This window comes from Pteropus medius, unplaced genomic scaffold (assembly GCF_902729225.1).
Source record: "Pteropus medius unplaced genomic scaffold, Ma_sr-lr_union100, whole genome shotgun sequence".
NCBI classification, from domain to species: domain Eukaryota; kingdom Metazoa; phylum Chordata; class Mammalia; order Chiroptera; family Pteropodidae; genus Pteropus; species Pteropus medius.
In genome coordinates this window covers 978,850-1,000,260 of record NW_024340699.1, presented here as the reverse complement: position 1 = coordinate 1,000,260, position 21,411 = coordinate 978,850, and the positions used below count along the sequence as shown (strand labels likewise).

The following is a 21,411-nucleotide window of genomic DNA, read 5'->3' as shown; positions in this document are numbered from 1 at the left end:
CACCCAACACTCAAGTTTCCTCTCAGATCCTGAGACCACTTTCTGAATCCTTAAAGAGGAGACCTCCGCCCCTCTGACTCCCACCTGTGAAACAGGAGTCATGAGGCTCCCTTAAAAGTTGGCTGTGAGGATCAAACGAGACAACATAGGTGAAAATTACTACCTAGACCGAGAGAGCGAATTTAGACTCCAGGGAACAGACTATCAAACGATGCTCGAATTCGATGGGTACAAAAATATTATTACGTGGTATTCTAATATTCAATATTTATTTAATTAAATGTTTTAATTGTTTCTGCTAGATTTTAGAGACCAATTTTTATTCTGTTTTGTACTTTCCAATACTCCATCTCCAGCGCCTAGCACAGAATCTGCTGTGTGCATTCACAAACAGCTTTTGATCCAGAATTAGGCGCTTTGGGGAATTCTCTGCTCGCTAGAGCCATGAAGCGCCAGGATACGCCAACTCCTGACCACCTGACTTCCAGGATCTGTCTACTCTTGTCTACCTTGCTGGCTTCCTGCTCCCAGACCGCCCTTCTTATGACCACAATACGTTCCTGAAACCTTCATCTTGGCTACTACTTCTTAGAATATGTGATTATTAGGGCATGCATGCCTAGCTCTCCATCCCCATGTTGGCACTGTCCTAGGGTAAGGTCAAATTCAGGTACACTCTTCTTTTCCAAGGTGTGCGTGCGCGTGCACACACACACACACACACACACTTATTATAATATTTCTTTTTGAAAAAGTAGAAGCAAATTATCTGTATTCATTATATGAATGTTGACTTTTTCAACTTAATAAGGCTAGTAAGTCATTCCTTATCATGACTTATAGAGACAAAACATTCTTTTTCATAGTAAGCTATCCCTAAGGTTACTTAACAGATCTTCTATTAATGAGATTTTGGTTATTTCTAGTTTTTGCTATTCAAAAGTCACTGTATTCTTGTGTGAACATAACTATTGAATAGACTTCATACAAGAAGATTGGCAAATATAGGTATGCTACAAAGTTTGATTTTCATTGCCAAAAAGACTGCACCAATTTGCATTCCAAGCAATAACAGTGTTATCAAGCTTTTTCTCTTTGTGAATCTAAGTGAAAAATAAAATCTCATTTTTGAAAACTCGTATTTCTTTAATTGTATGGCTGAGCATTTTGATGAATGCTAAAGACGTTTATGTTTATTTTTTGTATCTATTGTTAATATCCTGGGCTCACTTTTCTTTTGGTTCTTCTTTTTGTTTATTTGCAGACACTGAACAATTAAGAAAATTTGGTTATAGTATAGTATTTTTTAGGTAGAATTTATAACACTTTATGTAGTAAAATTTGCCAATCTTTTGTGTGTGTGTGTGTGTATGTGTGTGGTTTCTGGAATTCATTTCTTCTTTAGAAATATCTTTGTACTTCAAGATAACAAAAGCATCCCATTACATTTTCTCTCAGTGATTTATATATCTTTTTTTTTACCATTAATTCATTAAACCATATAGAATTGTGTTAGTTTTCCATTGCTGCTTAATAAATTACCACAAACTTAGCAGCTTAAAATTACACAGTTTCTGTGGATGAGGAGTCGAACATTGTTTAACAGGGTTCTCTGTATAGGGTGTCAGAGGCTGTGATCAAGGCCTGGGCCAGACTGTATTCTCATCAGAAGCTCAAAAAATGGAAGGGTCCACTCTCAAGCTCCCTCAGATTGTTATCCAAATTCATTTCCTCATGGTATAGGACTCATGGCATCCTGCTTCATCACAGTCAGAGAGAGCAAGAGATCCTAGGAAGATGAGCTTGCATTATTATGTAATCACATACACACGTGGCCACGTATAACCCAACACCTTTGTCACATTCCAACGGTTAGAAGAATGTCACTGATCCTTCCTGCTGTCAAGGGGATTACAGAGAGGCACGAACACCAGGAGCAGGGACACCAAGGACTGCTCTAAAGTCCTTTCTCCACAAACTTATTTTGGTGAAAGGGATGAGGTAAAGATACAAATTTTTTTAGATGTTGAGCTAAAGGTCTCAATATCACTTATGAAAATATCTAACTTTGCCCTAACTGATTAGAAATTTCACTTTTCTTCTGTTTACTTTAGACAGATAGAGTTTAAATATCTCAAACTAGGTCATCATTTCTCCTTCTTTCCTCATCGCAAGCACAGCACCTATGATATTAGAAATGCAGTTTGTCGATTCCACAATCAGCTTATTGAGCATAAAAAGAATGCTTAATGCTTCCTCCCCAGGGGTGGTCACTATTGCCAGTTTCTGTTATACCTTTCATATATATGTGTATATCCAGGTCTTTATTCATATTTATACCCATTTATATCCATATCTATATGTATCCAACTATATACACAGTTCGAGGGGAATAAGATAAAGAATATCTATTCATTATCTCACTCCTTTCCTCGTAAAAGGTGCACGTTCGCCACAGAGCCTAGACAACCGCAGGCAAATCCAAGTCTGTGCCAGGCGACATGAAATCAGTCGGGAAGCCAAGAGCTGATACCAGCCATGCTTACAAATGAGCCATACTCAGGCCCAAGACAAGAAAGTGGGCAGCCAACAGGTAGACCAGGAACATACCTGAAGATAATGAGCACATCCCAAAGAAGACGATCTAGATTTAAAAAAAAGAGAAAAAGAAAAAATAGGATGGAGCGAGTGGCAGGAAAATCTAGCTGCTAGCAAGTTCTATGCACTTGAACTGCCACAGTATCCACTGAGGCCTTCGTGAACAGGTTTCTGTTTAGTTTGATAAGCAGAATTAATCATTTCTGTGACTACATTCTGTTTCATATCTGCATCTGTGACCACCCATTGAAGCCAGTGTTACTGTCTCCCAGAAGCAGGTGGTGGAAAGATGATGAAGCACATAGTAGCCATGACATCTCCTAAAGAAATGCCCATCACCTCTACTGTGATGACAACCCATCCCTACCCTGCCACCACCTTTACGGAAGAGGCTATTTCCTATGAATTCATTTTTTTTTTTAAGTTTAATTTTTATCACATTTATTTTGAATGGGGGAATATATGCATGTGGTAAAAAATTCAAATGTTATCAAATATGCATAAAAAGACATGTGAACCTCCCCCATTCTCTGTTCTCTAGTTTCTCTCTCCTTCCCAGATGGAGCCACTGCTGCTATCTGCTCCTGTCACACGCTTCCAGAGATTTTATACAGATCGCCTTTTCTGTAGGCGATACACACCAGTAGTATGCTATACTCAATTTTCTGCATTTTTCTTTTTTCATATAATGATATATCATAACATGGGTTCCATATTAGTACTATGGTACCGACTCAGTTTTAAGAGCTATATAGTATTGTTCGAATGTAATATAATTTATGTTAGCATCCTCAAATTATTGACATTCAGTCTATTTCCCATCTTTTGATTTTAGAATAATGCTTTAATAAATGACTTCCTACTTCACAGTATTTTAATTCATAATCCTTTTAAAGATCAACAAGAGATTATTTCTAACATAATTCAAGTTGTTTCTATCAGAGATAGAAACAACTATCAAAAAGCAGCACTATCCTCCACGCAGCCGTCAAACTGAGGTCCAAAGCAGAGGTCCAAACTGATAGCCACTGGCTAAAACTTATAGCTAGACTTGCTGTGTTTGGTCCACGCCATTAATTTTCAAAATGGAATAAACTGTCGGCATTAAAATTATCAGAATTTTGATGCCATTTAGAGAAATCGCATTAAAATCAAGACGTGGGGGTGTCTCTTGAACAACTAAACACTTAACCATGCCAGGCTCACATCCTTGCCCAACAGCCGCTGAAGCTGAGCGAACGCCAGTCAGTTCAGTTGTGGCCCAGGCTTCCTCGGTCCACCGTCTGACCGAGATGACAAGCGAGGTGGCTCCACATCTCCGAGGCACTGTCAGTTGTCATTTACCATCACACAGTCCCTATTTTCCCCTCTACAGCAGAGCTGAGAAAAAAGTGAAACATTTTTATACTCGAACGTCTCAGAGTAGTAGAAAAAAATAGATGTATACTCACCACCACTCCCTAGTGCCTTACATCCAGGTGCTTCCCCACACACTTAATTAACTAGCCTGGCTTCTGAAAGCATTTGAGTTTGCAGTCCCATGTTTAAAAGAACCAGACCTCCCAAAGTGGAACATCTTTTCAGAAACAGTCTAATAGAGGCCTGTTATCTCTCGCTCTTCTCTTTATTTAAATACTCTTTGCATTTATTAACTTTTTCGACAGGTTTGACCTGGAAAGGATTGTTTATTCTTTAACTCCATTTCTTGAAAAACAAACAAACACACACACGCACGTGCACACCCTCGTTCCGTCCAATGGACTTTGCAACTAAAGTGACCAATCCTTTGATTCTGGAGGAAGAAGAGCAGCTGGCAAAACTAATCAATGTTGGACATTTGCATTTTTCCCCTTCTTTATGGTCTCCCCTGGTGCTGGGAAATTGGTTTTCTGTGTTGGAAGAAGAGCATAGAGAGCAGCTGCTGCCTCCTGGTCTAGCGGATAGTAAAGGAGAGAGCGTGGTGCAGAATTCATCTACCAAATATCCCAACAGGTTAACCAGTTCTGGAGCAAGGAAGTCACAGCTCCTGCTTTTGAAGGTTCTTTGTATTGAGTATAAAAGATTCTATATTTCTGGGAGTAAGATGTCGCTCTTCAAATTCCCTCTCTCTTTATACTCTAGGTAGCAAGATGATGCTTCTTAGGCTTGATGATGTCCTACTGATGAGACACTGACCAAAATAATAATAGTAATAAATACAAGTATAAACTTGGAAAAAAATAAGCATATGCACGCTCCTGAAATCAGCCAACAGTGTAATGCTCACTACAAATTATTGAGTGCTTCCTATCTGCCAAGTATTGTGCTCAGTGCTATACAAGCATTATCTCAATTTAATTTTCTCAACCCTGTTTTACAGATAGAGAATCTGAAGATCAGAAAAGCATAGCAGTTTTTGTAAGGGCTCTAGGCTTATAAACAACAGAGCTGATCCTCATCTAGGTCTTTCTGACTCCCTTGTTCCCTTAGCTAAATCCCTGGAAAGCTTCCTTCACAGGACAAGCATTCTACGAGGAGGTGGGTGCTGTATTTTTAATGAGGACCACTGAGTGTATTCCCTTTAGAATCTATAATGCTGCTGCTGATAATCATTCAGGGAGGAGCCTTTTTATCATGCTTACCATATGTTTTTTCCTTCCACACTTTCTTCACAAGAAGCAAGTCATGGTTGGCCCCTTTCTCTTCATACGATTCATAATTGAAGTAGTTACCCCATGACCTCACGTCTATTCTAAAAAAGTATTCCTTTTAATTGTCCACTTTTCTTCCTGGTACTCCTAAGCTCTCCTTGATGTCCTAAAAAGTTAAGTCATTATCCACTAGCTCTCACTGCTGGCAGCATACCATTTACTGTAATTCCTTGGTCACAGAGCCACACCTAATACAGGTCACCTGTGCTATAATACATGGAACTTCAGGCTTCATAGCCCATCTGTCTTCAAAAAAAATCTTTATTTTTTAAACAATTGCTTTTTATGTGCATACCAAAAAATGCACTCTTTGTGGTGTACAATTTTGTGAGTTTTAACAAATGTATATAGCTGTATAACCACAACCACAATCAAGATTAGAGCACTTCCATCCTCCCAAATTCCTTCATGCTACCCCTTTGTCGTCACTCACCCTTAATGCCTAATTCCTGCCAACAACTGATTAGTCTCTGTCCCTATTCATTTGCTTTTATTCATAATGTCATATAAAATGCAATCATAGAGTGTGCACCCCTTTGAGTCTGGCTTCTTTCATTCGGCATAATGCATTTGAAATTCATCCATGTTTCTGTATGTATCAGTAGTCCATTCTTTTTTTATTGATAAGTAATATTCCATTGTATAAATGTTCCACAGATTGTTAATCCATTTACCCGTTGAGGAACGTTTGAATTGTTTCCAGTTTTTGATGACTATGAATAAAGCTGCTGTAAATCTTTGTGTACGGGAGTTTTGTGAACATAGATTTTTACTTCGCTTTTGTAAATACTTGGCGAGTCATATAGTAAGTTGACATTTAACTTTATGAGAAACTGCTAAACTATTTTCCAGAGTCCTATAGCTTTTTGCATTTCTGCCAGCAACATAGGAGAATCCCAGTTGCTGGTCACTCTCAGAGAGGAGAGCTCACTCCTCACTGCCCTCTTCCCTTTCCAGCAGTGCTCAAGTGTAGCAGGAGAAAAAAACAAACAAACAAAACAAACAAACAAAAACACAGGTTGGCCTGAGAGAACGGACACATAGCAGCATAGCAGCAGGTCCAAGCCAATTTTAACAGATTAGTAATCTTGCCAGAAAGTTTCTCTTCTGATTCCAAGAAATTTTTTCTTTATATTTGTGTTGTTGATATTGTTTCTCCTCCAGAAAATTTTTGAGGGGTGGGAGGTTATTCGAGGAGTTAGTCATTTTTACCTAGCACACACTGATAAAGGTTTCAAGGGAACTGCACATTTTCATAAGAAAGAAGTCAGAGACAACTTACCTTTTTGAAACAGTTCATCTAAATCCAATTCTACTCTTTCTCTACTATATATTTTTGCTATTTTCCAGAATGACAAATATCCACTCAACCTGTGCTATAGGCAAAACTCTTGCTGCATACGATGATCAGAAACAGAAGATGTCTTGCCAGAATAATCACACAAAGGTGAAATTCGGTAAGTGCTTTATGAGATTATAGAAACAAATTGTTAGAGAGATTCCAAGATGGGAGAGATGATATCTGCTTGGGCATATCTGCTTTGGCCTTGAGTGATGGATGTTATTTTGAAAAACAGAGATACGGAGATAGCATTCCAATCCTAGATATACAGCTAACAAAGCTGAAAATACTTGTCAACCAAAAACATGTATACGAATGTTCACAGCAGTATTATACAAATAGCCAAAAAATAGAATCACCGAATGATGAATGGATAAACAAAAGGTAGTATATCCATAGAATGAAAATATTATCATCTGGCCTAGAAAATGACCACATCCCAACAAACCCCACCAAGATTTTTCTCACGGAGTTCTTCTGCCACTGTTGATTCCACATTTTATCTCATAGGCAAGGGGGTAAATTCACCCTGCACAGGGCGGGGACAGTGGGAGGAGGTGAGAAGGAATAATCCAATAGCAAAAGTGAGGAGCGATTATGGGTAACAGACAGCAAAGACTCCTCCCCCACCCTCTGTCCATTCTCTCAGCGCTGGAATCTGAGTCTGAGCAATCCAGGTCTGTGGTTTTAGACAAAGCTCATGCACAACTTAAAACACAGATTCAGTTCTCTTCCCCAGTCCCAAAGGCTTCCAACCAACCTCAGCCTTGTGTAGGAGCTTCTAAATCTCTACCCGCAGTTTAATTAATTTTCTGAAAAAAAGTGATTGGTTGACAAGACTGCAATAAACATCAAATTCCATTAATTAATACTGAGAGAGCAGTGTTTGTGTTGTTTCTAATTACATGTTCAGATGCAGCCACCCATGCGCTGGCATCAATTTGGTCACAAAGCCCAGAAAAGGGCCATTATAATGGAAAGAGGACCAAAGGTGGGTGGGAGGTGACATGTGCACTTACACTGAGATAATCAGCTTGGAGGAATTCACACTCCAAAGCACATTCCCTGGAGAAGAGTTCGAGAGACCTAAATGAAAGGATTGAAATGTGGTTGGGTGAGGCATTTTCATTTTGCCAATGGCTTGGAAGGGAAGTATCAGCCTGATGAACACAGCTTCCCTGGGCTCCAAGACAGTCAAGTCTTCACACTGGCTCCCCAGCTCCCCGGCCTTCTTCCTTTGCTCTGCTCTCCTCTCCTCTTCTCTTCTCTTCTCTTCTCTTCTCTTCTCTCTCTCTCTCTCTCTCTCTCTCTCTCTCTCTCTCTCTCTCTCTCTCTCTCTCTCCATGCTCTCTCTTTCTCCTCCCACCCTCCCTCCCTCTCCCTCCCTAACTACAGTCATCTTCGATTTCTTGTTAATTCAAAAGACAGTAAAAGGGGAATAAAAAAGCGATCTTCCACTCAAGCAAAAACCCTGAAGAACCAAGGCTCCCATCCAGGCACATGCTTTTGGGCCTGGAGACAAAGCAAAATGTTCTCATGAACACCCAGAGGCTGGGTCCTAGAGATGAAGCAATGTGATTAAATCTTGACAAATTTTTGTTTGACGGGGTGGGGGGCCGTTGGCAACCCCTGCTTAACCAGGATCTTGATGAGCTTATTTTTCCGTCCCAGGACTGAGAAGCCAGGGAAGAGCCCATTTGAGGCAGCCTCTGACCCATTCTCACATAATTGCTCCAACCTGCCACTTCACGGGACCCTGCCCTGAGAAATGGCTGTTTCATTATTCTAGCAATCTTACAAAAATTGTTTGTGACGTCAGTCTGAATATTATGAAAATAAGCCCTAGTCCCACCCAGCCCCATAGGGCAAAAGGCAAAGTCGATTGTTATTGAATGTCTTTCATACCTTTATATGGAAGTATTATTCCCTTATTAACAAATTAATCATCTTTTTAACTTTAAGGATAGAGAAACAGAGACCCCAAAAAGTGAAGTAATTTGCCTAAAGTCACTCCAAAATGGATTACAGTCCCTAACAGAGACACAGTGTACAGAATCAGGAGGGAATGGAATTGTGTGGGCCAAAAAAAAAGTCTGAAAAAAGGTGACAGCTCAGGACTGAAAATGCACAGGACAGAGATGCACAGATAGAAATTAAATACAGAGGTCATGATGGCATGATTTCATATTCAGATGTATTCTGGTTACTAAAAATAAAGAGAAAAGAAAAGGTCCTAATCTAATATAAAGGACTGAAATTAATACTGAGAAAGAAATCAAAATAATTCTATTCCTAGGTCCCATCACTACTTGCAGAGCGATGTGATTTTCTCACTGAAACTCTTTGGTCCACAATTCATTCATTCGTTCAAGAATGCTCTCAGTTCCACCCGCTCTGTGGTCAGGGTTGGCATAAGACAAGAACGAAATGGCATCTGGCACTAGGCTACTTTGCAAACCATCACCATTCAATCTTCAAATGTACAGTAAGTCCCCACTTAACATGGTGGATAGGTTCTGTGACTTAAAGCAAAACGACCTATACGAAACGAGCTTTGCCATAGGCTAACTGATATAAATGAGAGTTAAGTTCCTATGGAGACTCACTGACATTATAAAGAAATGAAGTCGAACTAAAAAGACTGCTGTACATCTAATTTAAAAGATGAAGAATCTGAGGCTCAAAGATGTTCAGACTTGACTGAAGGTCACACGACTGGTAAGCAGCAGAGCCAGAATTCAAAGCCAGATTTGTCTAATTCCGGGGCTTGAGTAACACATACTCCACAATTGGTTCTACATGGCAAAAGCAGTCCGGTGTTATCCAGGCAAGCTGTACACACCACCACTGAACAGAATATGAAAAAGACCAAATTGGAATACACTCATGCAAATGGAATAGAATTTCTAACCGTAAAAAACCCTATCAGTATGGTCTCAGGGCCCCCTCTCAGGCTGGAGCCTGCAAGGTGAAGGGCCTTGTTGGATAAGGCAGGACTTAGAGCAGACGCAGTCCTGAAACGGCCCCACCACTCCACAAATCAGTGGTGGCTCCCTCTGCTCGAGCTCATTCCAAACAAATCCATTAAAAGCACCATCTTAATGAATATTTTATACAGTTATGACATAGTGAGTACCATTTAGGAGGGGCTCTCACTAAAGGCTGAGACAATGAACTACTAAAATAACCAACGAATCATCGAGGCCAATAGAAATCTGGTCAGGGGCACAATAATTCTACACGGAGGAAAAAAATGAAAGTCATATATTGTCTTCTTGCTGATTTAAGAATCCTTTTGTTTTGAAACTCTTCCTACCATGTTCAAATACTACCATCCATCAGCTAAAGGCACTGATTTGGATAATTAATTTGTTTTTCTTTGGCCTCTTTATAGTTTCCGAAGAAAGTCAACATACATAGTTGTTTGTTTTTCTTAAATTAGATCTATTTCTGAACCCTTAACCAACATGCGTACACACACGCATTCATAAACACGTCTTAACCTACTTCCCTCAGAAACAGAAAGTGAAGAGAGACCTAAGGGACAAATTCAATGGCATCTCATGCACTGCACCACTTCTCTGAGTCTTGCAACTCTCCTGGGAAAACATGGTGTGGCTCAAAAAGAGGGCAAAAAAAGAGGACTGCGCCTATGACACAGAAAGCAAACCTGTGTGTCAATTGCAACTTGCAGACGTGTTCTGCTTGCTCTGCCAGGGTTGGCTTGCCTACTGATTTTAAGAAATTTGAATTCATTGTAACATTTTAAAATCGGGAGATTCCACAAACATTTCTGGGCTTCTGATTTCTCTTGAATGATTAGGAGATCTGGCATGGTGGGGCCAGTGACAGTCAGTTAGAGCTGAGTCATAGCTCACAGAAGGGCCAGCCTCCCCAGTTCCTAGCCTCCATCACGTCTCCCTGACAGGAAGACAGGATCAATTGCCATTAGCCATTATCCTTGAGTGGCTGTTTTCTTTAGACTAGAAAGGATAGCAAAGGCACATAGACCAGTGGAATAAAATACAGAGGCCGGACATAAACCCACGCATATATGGTCAACTAATTATTGAAGAGGGACACACAACAGGGAAAGGACAATCTCTTCAATATATCCACAAGCAAAAGACTGAAACTAGACCACTATCTTACACTACTCACAAAAATTAGCTCAAAAGTGTTAAAAGACTAAATGTAACACCTGAAACCATAATGTTACTGTAATCACATTGCAATACATAAATGTATCAAACCAAGACTTTGTATACTTTATTACACAAGGTCACATGTAAATCATATCTCAAGTAAAAATAACTTAAAAAAAGGAAAGCGAAATATTTTTCATATCTATAGCTCTATCTAAAGTGATAAAAAGAATGGCTGACTTAGATAGCCATTATTGGAAGAAAAATAGAAGAAAACCTAAACTCAAACTGTGTTTAAGAGTGAAGACTATGTATTTGTGCTTCGTATGCAAACAAAAACCAAGCTGGTTTAAGATTCTCCCCTGGCCCCTGTGGGCACTTAAGATTGACTAAAATCACTGACAATCTTTGGAAATTGGTCTTTACCCCTACAGTTCTCATTTCCAGAGTTCCAGGCGCCTTCCTTAGTACTGGCACAGTGCCAGACATATAGTAGGTACCGAAAAATAAAATGCATTATGAGCTAAAATTACATCGTGCCCTTTTTCCCTTCCTCGTTTGATTTGATTACCAACTACCCCACACCACCATCCTCCCTTCTTGCTGGTTTAAGAATCCTTTTAGAGCCTTTTTTACTCTCAAGCTTTATTTCAGGACCATTCAAACTGGAAAGAATCTGGTAAAGGAAACCACACAGAGACTTTAGTGGACGGTTTGATAGAGCGTTTGCTTGGTGACCAGCCAGATACAGGTTTAAATTCTAGTTCTACCACTCACTGTCTCAGCTTGGGTTATCCAATGGCAGAGCCTGAGATGAAGATGTGTGTGTAGGGTAGTTTATTGGGGGACGAGATCTCCTAAATGACAAGCAGGGAAAACCCAATACAAGAGTGTTAACTGCTGCAGGCAACTGGTGACTTCACGCAGGACCTTCGGAGAAGTCTTATGGAACATGTGTCAGAACTGTCAGCCAGGGACAAAAGACTCTACCCATGAGCTCCTGCCACCACTGGTAGAGGGTGCCCTACTATGTGTTAACATCCCTGTGCAGCCAAAGGAAGCCAGGGAGAGGCATGTGAGGTGAAGCGGGAGCCTTGGCTGGCAAGGCCAAGAAGATGTGAGGTCGTGTACGAAGGGCATCCTATATAATGACTGGGGCCAAATATTTCATTTCTGGAAATCTCAGTTTCCCTTTCTATAAAATGGGCTAACACTTGTGCTTCCCTTTTAGGAACATATGGAGCATGTAATGAAATAATCCATGTAAAGCCCACAGCAAAATGTCCAGCACATAGTACATGCTAAAGAACGGCCGTTTCTAATATAAGCTCTTAGCTCCAGGACTGGGTGCTATGGAGGACCTTTATCTGACAGCTCCACAGCAAAGACCAGTGAGACCAAACAATAACTACAATCTCCGCATTCACTTAGCAAGAATTGCAAACTGGCTGCCACTAGGCCGATTCTATACCATAGACACATATTCTTTTGCCCTCCCCGCTCCACACACAATAATATCTATCTATCTATCTATCTATCTATCTATCTATCTATCTATCTATCATCTATCTCAGAAATTGGTTGTCGACATTTAAAATTAAAAATTAAAAAAAAAATTCAGATTTCCGGCTCATCCTTGAAAAACGGAAAGGTCCGACCCCACCAAGCCTGCGTTCTCACTGTCAGCTGGAGCCGCATAGCGGTGACCCTTTTAAAAGGGGGATGTTTTCTCCAACTTGCCACTACCCCGTCGGAGTCCATTTCACTTATCCGCAACCTGCTATTGCCATGCGCGTGTGTGTTTGAAACCCCTAGCCTGATATTTAACCTAGAAAGATAGGTTATCTGGAAACCCTGCCAGGACACGAGGAGGAAAAATTCAGGAAACGACAAGCCCTTTGTTGTTTTTCAGTGAGACGGCTGAGGAGCCACCTCTGAGGCCCGAGGAGCTCGGTGTCCCTGTGATGGGAGGCTAAGTGAATCCTGCTGGGGTGGGAGTGTGTGGTTCCAGCAAGTCTGGCTATTACCAACCTGAGGCTGAGGTCACCCCAGATGCTCCCGGCGCCTGCGACTCTGTTTATTTCATTCTGGTTCATACCAGAGATTTATTTTTATGAACAGTGAACATTTTTTTTGCAACATTCCCTCATTTAACCTTCATTATCAAAGTCTCTGCCCAAAGCCCATATAAGTACCATTATTGCCCATATAACATTTTCCAACATAAACCATTTAAGGCATTTTTTCCCCATTTTTATTTATTTCTCTTCCGTTACATTTCATTTGAAATGTGCATGGTGGAGAATGTATCTTGTTTTTATGTTGTCTCATATAGACCATAAGCTCTAATAGCAGGGCTGCCTGTTTTGGAGGTTAATAAGCAATGGGGACATTCGTCATACAGAACAAACAACCAGGATATGCTGGCCTCTTAAAAAAAAAATGAACTAGGAAGGAGTTTTGTGTGACTGGGGAAATTGAAAGGAAAATAACCCAGCTTCTTTGTCTCTTTTGAAAGCCAAGAAAAGAATATGGTGGCTCCATATTCTAAAAGGAAGCCAAGAAGATTAAAAGCACAGTGTTGTAATATTCCTCCCCAAATCACCCAACAACATGCAGATTTTCTGGAGACAGTGATAGTTGTGTATCCCTGAGTCCGGGGTCCCTGGCCAGGGTCTGGGGCAGAGTGGGTAATTTAACCAAAGTTTGTACCCAACTCTAAGAAACTTAACTCAACTGACAAGCAAAAATGGTAATATATTGATTCACACAGATGAAAAGTTAAAGATCTACAGGCACAACTGTATGCAGGGACGAAAATAAGAGTGGCTTTAGGAGGCTCGCATGCTCACTCGTGCTGTCTGTCCTCTGTCTGTCTGTCCCCGCCCTGGAGAGGGAAAGCAGCAGCTTCTCTATTCCAGCAACAGTTCCCTTAGTGTGGATCCCTGCACAGATCACCATGGTCAGAGGTCCGGGCTGCATGGATAAGAAGACTCATCCTGCCCACAGCACTGAGACCGGCCAAGGTAGAGTGCACTCTGTGGAGGAAGAGGGGATGCATAAGCAATAGAAGTCCCCTGCAGAAGGGATGGATGATGCTGCTGCATGAAGGAAAACACAGGACTCAGGAGCCCTGGGCACTTTCTCCCAGCTCCGGAGCAACCGGCAAAGAAGTCTTGCGAATTCAACTTAATTCATTGCCACAAATATGTAGTGCATCTCACTACGCTAGGACTGTGCTAAGGCCTGAGAAAGTAAAGTTGCAAACCCATTGACAATATCAATAAATCTACCAAATGGCAGAGGCCACAGCTACAAAAAACAAAGTGTATATTTATAATATTATAGTCCCCCCTATTATATAAATATATATTTATATAATACAAAAAACATAGTGTATATTTATGATATTATATTTCCCCCTATTATATAAATATATATTTATATACATTATAAATATATATTTATATAATATTATAAATATATATATACACACATATTATTATATCTCTAAGCTACCATTGCGAGCAAGTAGAATTTAATTTGCTGGGATCTCTGGAAGCCAGTGTAGAACATATCCTCAGAATTATTTAACAGGAAAGGTGAGGGCTGATGGTGAAGAAAGTGGGGTACTTACCTGTGAATTCCTATCTATCACAGGCAAAAGGCTGCTGGGGTACAGGGTAGTAATTCCCCAGGCATTTCTGGCCTGTCACACCTGTGAACAGAGGGGGCTTCCAAGGCCAGGGGAAGTCCCCGGGCACCTGAGGCAGGGGTGCGATGCCAGGCTGGCGGTCGGATCAACCGCACTGAAATGGTAGGACCTGGGGTTTAGGGGCCGGGCGGCAGCAGCATCTGATTTTCTGGTACAAATGATTTTACTGCTCTTTCCTAAAATAAGGAAAGTGTATCAGAAAATCCCTGAGGGCCCAACCAACTTTAAAATCCTAAAATGCAAGAATAAATCTAACGATCCTATTTGTTGTTAGTGTCTCAGGCTAGTTTTAAAACAATCCAAAAATGCATGGGAAACGGGTGGGTGGTGAGAGGTGGAAGCAGCTGGGAGAGTGATAATGTTAATGATCCTGTGGTCAGAAAGTCCAGGGCTTCACACAAAAACGTATTTATCCAAAGAGCCTAACTTGCTCAGAAAGGACCTGCTTACGTTTAACCCTTTGATCTCAGCCCTTCATAGAGCTGATGACTGAGGCTGCAGTGTGGTTGTGAGCTCCTGATCCTTCAGACTCCCGAGCAAGTGCTCGCCCCTATTCATGGACAGAAACAAGAACCAAGAGGGGGATGCAGCAAACCAGGCTTTACAGAGAAAAGCAATTTTTTTTTTTAAATCCCGGTGCTTAGTCCTACACTACTTCACACTTCCGAAGCTTGCTCCCAACCCAGGGAGTTGGGTTATATTTGTCTACGTTATTTTTTTTTTTTTTTAGCATTTCTTACCCTTGGTACTGTTTCAGTGGCTTTTATGGAAACAGCCCCCTCACCCCATTTTTGCAACACACCCATGGCTCTGTGGCTCCAACAAAACCCTTTCTTCCCGGAAATTGGTCCCAAAAACCCAAAGCGCCTACAACCCACGGTGGGCCCTGTGTGGGAGTGTGTGAGCTCTCAGGGACCGGTTTACCTTCTTCCGGTTTCTTAAGATGTGTTCTGGTAAATTAGATCTCTTCTCTATTTTTTCCCACCTTTTCTTTTTCCATTTCATAGAACATCACTATTGTTGCTTCTAAATGAAGCTGAAGAATTACATTTGATTGCAAAGGATGGAGCATTTTAAGTGCTAAGTCTGGGGATGGAAAAAATGAGTATCATATAATCCAATAATGAACCACAACAATGGAGGGGAAACGCTTCCTGAAGTACTGCTGACGATGAATGTCTCCAAATTCCTATGTGCTCGAGTCATTAGAATGAACATATTTCTCTCTCGGTCAAGCGCAAGATCAGACTCTGTAATTCAAGCCCTCACTATGCGTACAATACGGGATGGCTTGCAATTATTTTCCTCCCTCTGCTCAGGTAATTCTCCTAGAGAAGGACTTAATTTAGCAAACTGGGGCACTGAGTTGAGCATTGCTGAGCACCGTAGGTTTTATTGGGAATAGAGAAAGGACATCCCTTCCACAGACAAATTTGACCCTGAAACAAACACCCAACTTCTTCCATGGGCTTTGCTCAAGTTCTAGCACCTACCTCTAGGAAATTGCCTCTAGGAAAAGCAGAGCTGTTCGTGTGACTTAGTGGCTGAAAGAAATCGAAGTGCCAATGGCGTTTCTTGAATCAGGGTTTAATATTGGTTGATAATAATAAAAACTAATTTTTATCAAGACATTGTTATATACTAGCATGAGTCCAAGGGCTTTGCATATATTAATTCATTCAAACCTAAAAAAAAAAAATCTTGCGGGGAAAATTCTATTTGTGCTCCTATTCTACAGATCAGAAAACTGATCATACCTTCCTCTTTTCTTGTATCTCAAAAAAGAAATGCTAAAAACAACTCTAACTACTACTCTACTACTATTGTCACGATTATGAATATTAATAATGTACCAATTGACTTGTTAATTTAACTAGATACCAAGCATTATTGAACATCTAAAGTTTAAAATAGTGCTAGACATTATTGTAAAAATAAGAGAAACAAAGGCATAAAACAGTACCTTGGGAACAACTGTATGCCGTGAGCTTCCTTAAGCAAGATATGATTGTTGCTCAATGCTATATCTAAAAGGAAATACAGAGAAAATAAAAAATGGTGAGATTCTTAACTAAATTCTTACCCAATTTTGACATGCATTTAAGACTAAAGTATATGAATAAAACTCTTAGAGAGCATCAGAATAAAAGTGGTACACATGTATAAAGCATCATAAGAAATGTTTTTTTTAAAAAAAGGCAGTAGTAAAAATTGAACTTCTGTTTTTGCATTTTTAATTCAGAATATGTATTAATTTGGTGATTATTTTATGCCCATAGTGTAAGTAGAGAATATAAAATAAACATGCACACACACAATCATTTTTTAGAATGTAAAGACACATTGATGCTCTCCTGATTCATGTTTTAGACACTGTCATGCCATGATTTCAACTATATAAAATATAAAAATGTCTTCATGTAAAAGGGGTCATTTCCTTGACATGTAAAAAGTTTTTACAAACCAATAACAATAAAGTTAATAAACAACACAAGAATAAAGACAAAAACCTATAAATAAGACTAACACAACTAACAGAAAATGGGCAGAAAACATGAATGAAAAATTCACAATAGAAGAAATAGTTTGGCTTTTACCATATGACAAAATGCTCAAATTCAGTTAAATCAAGCCATAAGACACCATTTTGGCCTATCAGTTAAAATTTGAAAGACAATGTCATGGAATATCTATTTTGTTGGTGCCCAGATCATAATAAACATTGTTGGCTCAAATGTTGATCTCAATGCTCCTCATGAAAAATATAATTGTTCTTCCCATCTATTCGTCTTTTATTCCCGGACTGTGATTTTTTTTCTCTCTCTTTGGCCTCTTCATATGTTCCCCCTGGCAACAATGTTGGCTATGTCTGCGCAGAATTTCTAATCCAAATAGTTAAAACAAAATATTTTGGAGATTTGGTATGTAACATCAGAGAAGAGTCCTGTGCATCCGAAGCTCTATGTAGAGAAAGGTACAACCAGCAGTTTCGTGAAGCTGTCTTTTGCAAAGCCATCTTTTGCTCCTAAACACCAGTCAACAGGTGAACAAAAAGAAAAGAGGGAGGGCATTTAAATGAGTTCGATTCTCACCTTGGATAAATTTTTAATTTTTAATTTTGAAAAGTACATGGGTTATGTTAACTATGAAATTTTACCAATGTAATTTTTTAAAACTTAAATGTAAAGTGTTAAATATATAAGTAATAACGCCCTTTGATGATCCTTTACATGATTTTTCACATTTAATTCTCATAATCACCCTATGACATACTGCTATTATTATTGCCAATGTACTGATAAAGTAGCTAATGTTTAGTGAGATTAAAGAATTTGTTCCAAATCAAATAACTAGGATGTAGTAGAGCTTTGAGCTTTGATTCAATCTCAGACAGTCTCTTTTTGAAATCTGGAATCTCGAACACTCTGTTATTCCATTTATAAAGTCTTGCTGTGTCCAGAAAATGATTTTGTTTGCCCTTGTGCTGCGGATCACGATGCATTTTCTTAGAGATGAAGTTCCTTTCTTAGACTTGACTGCTCCTTTGGGTCAGACTGGTATTCACTGATGTTTAGAGAGGGCAAAGGGCATCTTCTCTGTGCTTTCCTCACCTCTAAGTTCTCCCAGTGGACAAGCTCCAAATGCTTCTCTTGGTTGGATGTGCTCCAAAATGCTCTCTTTTATCTGCTTCTAAAATGCTAATCAGCCTCAATCATCAGGTTAAAAAAAAAAAATGGAAAGAAAGACAAGACCAAGGCCAGTGGTACCACTGGAGGTTTGGCTAAGACCACAGGAAAAAAGCTGAAGGTTTGCCATGTGCCATGACCTCTTCACACTTACTTTCTACATGGCTAAGAACATATAATAAAACCAATGGGGAAAAACTTCAGAGAGATTTCATCTCTATCTGGACCAAATTTATTAGTAATCGGAGTTCCCTCAGGAAGAAGTGAGACCCCTGTCACTGGAAGTATGCCAGCGGAGGATGAATAACTACTGGGCAGAAATGGAAAGGGGTCTCAAAACTCAGGTGAAGAGTTAGACTAGTTCAGAAGTTTGCAACTTTGCTTTCTGATACATTGCCTTGGCACAATCACTTATGCGCTACATCATAGGTAACTTGTTACTACTAATATAGAACAATATTTGTAGTTAACTTTTTAATTTTTTTTTAATTTTTATTAAATTTGCTGTAGTAACATTGGTTAATAACATATAAATTTCAGGTGTAGGATATAAAACAAAAAGCAACAAATCAATAAACAAAACAAACATACAAACTAAATAAATTCATAGAGACAGACAACAGAGAAGTGGCTAATCTTTTAAATAGAAGGTAAAATGACTCTAGATGAGTTTCTTGATTCTAAGCAATAGAAACTATTGGACAGTTATGGAACAGTTAAAAGAACTGAAAGAAAATAATCGCACGTACCCACAAACCAGATTATCTTTGTGGTGAGTAAACCTGACTGACCTACATCAATGGGAGACTCACATCCTTGTGTACATCATTCTTCCTTTTCTTGTGACAGAATGAGAATGGAGAATCATTGTATGCTTGGTGTTTAAGAGTTCCTTCCTGCCCTCCAGACACACTGTGATTCTAAAGGACAGGCAAACAACAGCACAGAGCAGCACTGTTTTGGCCTCAGATCCAAATTGGGTTGTGTGAGGGCACAATTAACTGGTCACATTGCTGAGGCCAGTCCCTGCTATTTATGGACACGGGGGACAGAGCAGCAGCAGCAGAGCCTTGGTGATGGTGGGTCATATCTGTAACTCAGGACCCATGGGAGAGGATACAGAGCAACCAGCTGCAGAGCACCAATGATTGAGGGTCAAAGCTATGAATTAAGACCCAGGAAGCAGGGCACGGCACGGTGACAGTTCCAATCCAGTGGATGGCAGGGCATTGTGGTATCCTGATCACAGAGAGCAGGGCACAGCAGCGGCTCAGGCCCCTGGAGGCAGATTTCAGCAGAGCGACAGCTTCAGTCCTAGGGAAGACATGCAATGGCAGGGACTCTGAGCAGCTTCCTCAGCTGAGCTCGGCATCAGTGAGATCGCAGGGCTCCTCATTGGCAAGACTGTAGATGTCCATGAAGGTGACGAGGATTTCTGGGGGCCTCCTGTTCTCCTTGTCCCATGGGATGAAACCCCTTTGGGGGAACCCCTCTTGGCACCGAGCTACTCCAGACTGGGGGTTCAGGTGATGCAGGTAAAATGCTTCCTCTACTCTCTGCCATGATCCTCAGTTCTCACATTCCTGGGGGTTTTTCCTGTCTCTTCATTGCAGTCTAGAGCTCTCCCAGAGATATTTTTGGCAGTTTGTAGTTGTCTGTTGTTTCAGTTGTTTTCAAGGGGGACACAAGTGTTTGAACCTCCTATTCCGCCATCTTGCTGATGTCTCACGTTTTGAAATTCCAAATACGTATATACAATTTTCAGCTGTCAATTATACCTCAATAAAGCTGGAGGAAAAAATATATTCTTTAGGCAGAAAAGGTAGAGAAGATTGAAACAAACCTACAGGAAGAAATGATGAAAGGAAATGATGCTGGAATGAAATAAATGAAGGCAAAATTGAATTCATGGGTATTTTCTTTTTACTTTTAATTGCTCTAAGAGACAACTAACCAAAGCAAAAATAGTAGTAATACATTGTACATTTACAGCAAATGTAAAAGTAATAGCACAAATGACGGGAGAAAGAAATATTGAGAATATATTGTTATAAGTTCCTTACACTACACAGGAAGTGCTGTATTATTTGAAGCTAGACTCTCAGTAAAGGTGTATATTTTAAACTCTAGGGCATTCAATAAAGTTATTTTAAGGGCAGGTATTACAAATAAGTTAATAGAGGAGATAAAATGAAATCATTAAAATATGCTTAAACAGAAAAGACATTAAAAGGGTAAGGAGGAAACAGAATGGAAGGAAACAATAGGAGAGGTGGCAAGACGATAGATTTTAAACCAGTCATATAAATAATAACATTAAATGTACATAGTCTAAACACAATCATTAAAAGACATAGATTGCCATATGAAATAAAAAAGCAACACCTAACTCATTCTTTCTTCAAGAAACCCTCTTTAAACATAATGGCATAGATGAGTTAAACATAAAGGGTGGAGAAAGATATACCTTACAAACACCACAGAAAAGAAGGTGGTGTACCTATAGTAATATCAGACAAAGTAGAATTTAGAATGAGAAAGATTATCAAGAATAAAAATGGGAAAATACATAATGATAAAAAAGTGAATTTTCTTAGAAGACCTGATAACACTAATTCAAATCAAATTGAAGAGTTTCAAAGTATATGAGGCCAAAACTGATAGAACTGAAAAAAAAAAAAAAGACAAATTCAAAACTGCAGTTGGAGACTTCATCATTTCCCTCTCAGTAACTGAAAAACAAGTAGACAAAAATCAGTATGGGTATATAAAAGACCTGAAAAACACTATTGACCAGCTAGACTTAATTGACATTTACATAGAATACTCCACCCAAAAGGAGAATAATACACTTTCTTTTCAGGTGTTCCTGAAATATTCAATAACATAGACCATATTCAGAACCATAAAGGAAACCTCAACAAATTAAAGAACACAAATCATACAGTATATGTTCTCATTATAACAGAATTAAACTAAAAATCATTAAAAGATGTCTCAAAAATAGCCAAATTTTTGGAAATTAAACAATACACTTCTACACAACCTATGGAACAGAGTGGAAGTCTCAAAGAAACTTATAAAGTAGTTTTAACTGTGTCAAAATACAAAAACAACATATCAAAATTTGTGAGCTGCAGCTAAAGCAGTGCTTAACAGCAACTAATAGCATTTAACACTTATACAAGAAAAGAAGAACTCTAATCATTCATCTAAGGCTCCACCTTGAGAAACC

At 39.5% G+C, this 21,411-nt stretch overlaps 1 long non-coding RNA gene across 1 annotated transcript in view; it reads right to left on the bottom strand.

The window, feature by feature from the left end:
• The window catches only part of LOC120614019 (uncharacterized), a 185,952-nt gene that overhangs the window by 84,161 nt on the left and 80,380 nt on the right, over positions 1–21,411 (bottom strand). Inside the window, exon 2 of the long non-coding RNA XR_005655836.1 lies at positions 16,454–16,517. This is a non-coding gene — a long non-coding RNA (uncharacterized LOC120614019). The remainder of the gene's footprint in view (positions 1–16,453; positions 16,518–21,411) is intronic.